Below are 6,663 nucleotides of genomic sequence, written 5' to 3' on the forward strand. Positions count from 1 at the left end.
TCCTGCTTGCACAATCAAACCTCTCCAGATGATCCAGAATGCAGCGGCAAGAGTGGTCTTCAATGAACCGAAGAGAGCACATGTAACTCCGCTCTTCATCAGGTTACACTGGCTCCCTGTTGCCGCCCGCATAGAGTTCAAAGGCCTACAAGATCACTGCGGTCTGCAAAGGAACAACGACTAGTGGTACCATCCCAAAAAGGAAAAAAGTCACTCTCCCGTACCTTCTCTGGATCTGTTCCACATTGGTGGAACGATCTGCCAGCTGCTACAAGATCAGCAGACTCGGTTGCCATCTTTAAAAAACGCCTAAAAACGCATCTCTTCCGTCAACACGTCGCTGATTGATTTTTCCTAATTCTCTTCCCTTTCCTTCCCTTTCCTAAAAAAAAAAAAAAAAACACTTACTAACCTCACTATTCTTAGCTTTTTATACTGTGCTAGGCTTTAATGGACTAGTTGGATGCACTTATGTATTTTGTTGCCTATGTTGTTATAATTGCTTCCAATGTTTCCTCATCTGTAAGTCGCTTTGGATAAAAGCGTCTGCTAAATGACTAAATGTAAATGTTAATAATGGCAACTGTTACCTCATTGTCGCAGTACAGGGTGATGCGTTCACGAGACCACGCCGATCCCCAGATGACGCTAGCAACCGCTATTGGATAGATCTCGTGAAGAGTGGACGAAGCGAACCCGGAAGCGGGTTTGGGGAAATCGTGTGGCCACTTCTCGGCAAACCAATGGCCTTGGAAAAATCCCCCGAAGCCGATGGAGGGGGCGGCGTAGGTAAACGATTTCGGGTCGAGCGGTGATTCTAAAGCGTCGTTATACAAAAAGTTTGTCCGTTCCAGTTATTAAGTGGGACCAAAATCTGAGGTTGGAACGGCTTCCTTCGTCTAGCGAAATCATATCGCTTAGTTCCGACACCGAATGAGTCAGGGTAAGCATGCGTGAGATAAATGACCGGCCTTGGGGAATTATGCTTGTGGCAAAGTTTAGGTGGCCTAGGAGGGAAAGCATATCTCGTTTGGAAGCTGTGCTGACTGACGAGAACTCTTCTGTGAACGTCCTGATTCTGATGAGTTTATCGCGAGGAAGGGAAGCTTGCGTTTTGACCGAATCGAGATGAATACCTAGAAATGTTAAAGCCGTGCATGGTCCCTGTGTTTTCTCAGTGGACAGGGGAACGCCGACGTCGTCGGAGGTCTGTCTGAGTGTGTCGAGGGTGGACGTTTGGGAATTGGGGAAATCAATAAGTAGAAAATCGTCGAGCAGGTGTAGGACGAAGGGCAGTTTATAGACGTTCAGCAGGATCCAACACAGGGCTTCGGAGAGACAATTAAAGATCTTGGGGCTGCTTCTGCAACCGAATGTGAGTCTCGCAGCAAAATAAAATTTTGATTTTACAACAGGTGGCGGTCCGCGAGGTGTAGAGGTATGATTTTGAAGGCGTCTTTGATGTCGGCTTTGGCTAGCGAAGCCCCGGGTCCGGCTAGCTTTATTAGCCTAATAGTGTTATCGACAGATGCGTAATTGTCACGGATATGTAGACAGAACCCAAGCGCAGGCAGCAGAGTTAAATAACAAAACTTTATTTAAACAAAGACCCTCGATGGGGAAAACATTAACTAAAACAAGACAAGAATGTAAACTAAAACTTCCCACAAGGGGGACACAACAACAGGTTAATAAGAATAATAAATAAACTAGAAGTCCACAAACTTAGAACAGGAACAAGATAATCCACGAACAGGTACAATCCAACAAGGTGACTTCAACAGGGATGACGATAACATATAATGACAATGAACCGACAAGGGACAGAGGGCAAACTGGGGCTTGATAAAGGGAAACACTAACAAGGACTGATGACACAGGGAGAGTGGCCACAGGTGACAAGGATGAAACACTAAGGGAAAGCTAACAGGAGGATTGCACGAGGCAGGTGAGGGGACTGAAACACTAAGGGAAAGATGGATCAGGGCTGGAGACAAGACTAACACTAATGGACCGCTAACCGGGGAAACAAGGGGGCGGGACTAAAGGACGCGACACTGGAGAGAGAGCATGGCTTCTTAAACCAAAACAATGCTCTTTCTCCACACAAAACACATGGGACTGACATGATCCTGCCACAAGACTCGAAAACCAAGACAAGGAGAGGCAGGATCATGACAGTAATATAGTGAAAAGGGTTCTAAAGGGATGCATTAGTTAACGCTTGCAGTCGTGCTGGAATGGGGAGAAGACATGTTGAAGATGAGGCGTTTTTTACCTGAATATTTTCTAGTGGCAATGCCGATTGAGTTAATGCGAAACCAGGAATAAGGAGGGGAGTCGAACGGGCCAGTTACATAACCTTTACTGACTTCCTTCTTCAACATGGATGAGACGATTGCAGGTTCTGACATGGCTGATTGTAGATTGTTTGCCACAAAGGAAGCTGTGAGTTGTGACCCCTTGAGATAGGCCAGTTAGCAAATAATCTACGAAACATCTATCGGGTGTGTTGATAGGTAGTTTGAGAGGATTGGGACGTTAATAGGAGTAGATACGAGATTTATCAGAACTTCTCTTCCGATCGGCGGCTTCCTCTCGGGTAGCTGGCCTGAATCTCCTGGGGCAGACTTATTTCGGGTGTGGGTCTTTGCAAAAGCTACATACGTGAGCGAATTTGCATTGGGGAAAAGAACAGACAGATTATTGAATTATTAAAATTATTGCAAAGAGAAGTGCCGTTAAAAGTTATGATGTCGCGACCCCTAGCGTCTGAACTCTTTCTTACATTTCCAGCGCCGAGAACAACGGGCGAATCTGGACTAGCGGTTGTTTTAGGGCAAAACTGTGCCGAATGTCCGTGAGAGCTGCAAATGGAGCATGCAAGTGTCATATGGCCGCCAAAGTGGCAAACGAGCAGTTCCGTATCTACGATGGACCAGTCGATTCTAGAGTTAAAAAGTGAGATGAAAGATGCGGATTTAGCAGAGAAAGATGCGTGGTATTCGTAGAACAGTGTACCCCCGTGGCGTTGGCTGAAATCTGCCATCGTTCCTAAATAAATATCCCGCTCGTCCCTCCTATCCGGGTAAACTTGGCAGAGTATGTTGCGGTAAATTCCAAAAGCAATCACAAATTCGCCGAACGACAGGTTACGTTGGAGTCTGGGATCGGACGTTGTTTGGGCTGGGTTGGTAGCGCGGATGTTGTCGGAGGTACGTCGGCCGTTGCGGGAGGGGCGCCCAGGGCGTTGAAGGCCAGCGCGAGCAGATCATCCCTGGAAAGATCGGGGTCGGCTGGAATGCCTGCTGCCTCTAATTTGCTGAAGATCAATTCTGACGGCCACTGAGCCCATGGAGAATCCCGACATTGGATTCTTGAGCTACGCCTCACGTTGGCAGGAGTCGTAGGGATGAATTCCTTGTCGGAATCGGTATATTCACAAAAGGCGTTCTGTGACATGACGAAGTCTGCGAGTCGTAGCTGCTGGATTACAGTGAATCACTGTTGCTTCGACTGCGGACGTAGAAAGGGGTAAGTGGCGATCTTTTATGTTCCATGTTGGGAGGTGATTGGTTAGGTGTTGATTGGTAGTGGATGATGCGAGATTGAGTCTTCCCGGCAGAACTTGCGCTGCAGCTATATTTCCATTAAAAGATACCCAAGCAGATTACAATTTTCCCACAAACTCATATTTGGATCACTTTCACCCCAAATCCCGCCTGCCCGGACACCAGAAAACCCATAATACTACAAATCCTTCCTAAGAGCATTAAAACTCTCCGCCAAGGCTGCAACTCCATACACACCGCCGGCACACTTGTCGCTATGTTCAGATTAGCTTTCTTCGGATTCCTTAGATGTTCAGAACTCACAATCACATCCAAATTTAATACAGACATCCACCCCACCGTCTCAGTTCTCTCTGTGATGAACCATAACCATTTTCTTACTCTAAACAGAGTAAGACAGACCAAACAAAGAGAGGCCATTTAATTTACATTTTTTATTTATCATCAGCTCTACAACCATACCAAATCCTCCTAGTCTCCCTCCAGCTCAGAAGCACAAAGACCTCAATCCCCTCCGACCCACTTTTCATAGACGACTCCAACCGCCCCATCACTTGTTTTTGGTTCCTTAAACATTTTTAATTAGTCTTACTCCAATCAGGCATCCCAGCCACTCTTTCAGATTCAGAGCAGCTACAACAGCAGCCCAAAAAGGACTCTCCCAACCCCAAATTCAAACACTCGGACAATGGTCTTCAGAAGCCTTTTAGAGCTACATTCGGTCCTTTGGTTCCCATAATAAAGAAGCACACCGAACCCTCATTAACCAAACCAGTTATTTCCCACTGAACTTATGTTTTATTAACAAAGTTTGGGAGGAGCATGTGTAAACCCTTATGCAGCTGCCAGCCATTATCAAATCTCCCGTCCTATCAAATCAAGAGTATACCCTATAATTGGTTACATCGCCTTACGAGGCCAGGGCCGGGTTAGGGCTGGATTTTTTGGCTCGTGCAGGGCTCTATTGGAGAGGCCAGAGACAGGGACTTCATCTGTGAATCATCTTGTGTACGGAAAGCTTGAAATACAAAATTTGTATTTCAAACTTTCCGTACACAAGATGATTCACAGATGAAGTCCCTGTCTCTGGCCTCTCCAATATATATATATATACTGTACATAATATTAAAAATTATAATCAGTGTAATTTCTTCAAAGCTGTGTCATATAAATCCTCCTGAAGAAATGATGAACAGTATCCTGGAAAATTTCACAAACATCAGCAATTATGTACATACAATATAAAAACAGTCAGTGTCATTGTTATGGATTTTGAGGATATGGACATTTTCAGAAGGAAAACAACAAAAAGTGTTTTCAATCCAGAGTTGCAACCTGAAAAGAGCAAAGAAGTTTTTCAATGTAATTTTAAGGCATGGAAAAGTAATTTAATATGAGTGGAAAGCTATTGGCATGAGTAAAGTACAGTCTGTCTTAAACTGTTCTTACGGCCTGAATTCCTGGAAACATTCCACACATTCAGTGATGAAAAAGTGTAACACAAAATCTGTGATTAACACAAAACACTCTTTGCTTAACTCTTTGTTGTTTGTGTGTGTGTGCGTGCGTGTGAGTGCGTGCGTGTGAGTGCGTGTGTGTGCGTGTAGTTTGCAGTATAATGACTGGTTGCACAGGCCTGACTGGGCAGTGGTTTTACCAGCGTGATGTCATGTTGTACCAAAGAGAGTTTGCTGATGTTGAGTTAAATGAGGTCATTGTGAGCCAGTGGTGTAAGGGAAACCAAACCCAAACTGAACAAGAAGAAATGTTCTTTCATGCCTGACCTGCTGACATCTAAACAGTGCCGCTGTGTGGGATTTCACCGTCATCTCTCTTTAAACATGCAAAGAAAGTCGTTTTGAAATCACCTTTCTGAAAGATGACTTTACATTTGCACCTTTTGAATTAGAGAGCAGTTAACATTTTGTCAAAGAGCGAAACAAGCTTACAAAGTCATGTTAACAAATAGCAGTAGATTAAGATAAACAACATTAAATCTAGATTTTGACCACAGAAAAATAAGAAGAACTCAAGTCATGTCCTGACCAGGGTTGTTATGTTACTGTAAATGTATATATATATATATATATATATATAGTATGTAAAAATGTATATTCAGCTTTTTTATTTCAATTTGTTTCAGTTTTATTTAGTTGTGCATAAATAGTTTTGATTTTGGTGAATTATTTAAAAAATCTTGACTTTTCATTTAGTTTGAGTATTATTTTCTGATTATTTATAAAACAACTTTAAATTCTTGCAATTGAGTTTATTCTTTTCATCATCAGAGTGTTTCTATCTGTCAGGCAGAGTGTTTCTCAATCAGGAGTATGCAAACCTCTAGTGGTCTGTGGCCTAATTGCAGGGGGTTCCTAGAGTCCCTAGAAGAGTTTTGAGAGATCATACGTTCAGGTTTTAAATTAAAGGAATAATTCACCCAAATATTGTTCAAACCTGTTTGAGTTTCTTTCTTCTGCAGAACACAAAAGAGATTTTGAAGAACGTTGATAATGAAATGACACTGAATCTCATTGACTTTTATTGTAAGAACACAAAACCAATGCAAGTACTGCAGTTTTTCAGTTAACACCGTACTTCAAAATATCTTCTTTTGTGTTCTGCGGAAAAAAGAAACTCAAACATGTTTAAAAAGACAAGAGGGCGAGTGAATGATGACATTATATTTTCGGGTGAACTATGACTAGCCAATCACTAGCCAATTGGATTGGTTACTTGTGTGTTTAAAAATCATGTTCATTCACTTTGTGTCAGCCCGATCATATGAAATGTAGCCTAACTGTGCAACATATGTGCATTTCTGATTTAAACATGCCCGTCACCTTGTCTCACACATCACATGTATGCATTTGGCAGACGCTTTTATCCACAGAAACTTACATTGCATTACACTATACATTTGTTTCTGAGTATGTGCAAACCCCTGGGATCGACCTCATGACCTTGGCTTTGCTAGTGCCATGACCTTACCACTGAGCCACAGGAAAATTATAAAAAAATTTAGTGGAAATATGTTGTTGTGGTCGACAAAGAAAACAGAATGGGTCATGTGAGAAGCAGGGGCTGGGGGTCC

Source organism: Barbatula barbatula, assembly GCF_947034865.1.
Source record: "Barbatula barbatula genome assembly, chromosome: 22".
In the NCBI taxonomy this organism is placed as follows: Eukaryota; Metazoa; Chordata; class Actinopteri; order Cypriniformes; family Nemacheilidae; genus Barbatula; species Barbatula barbatula.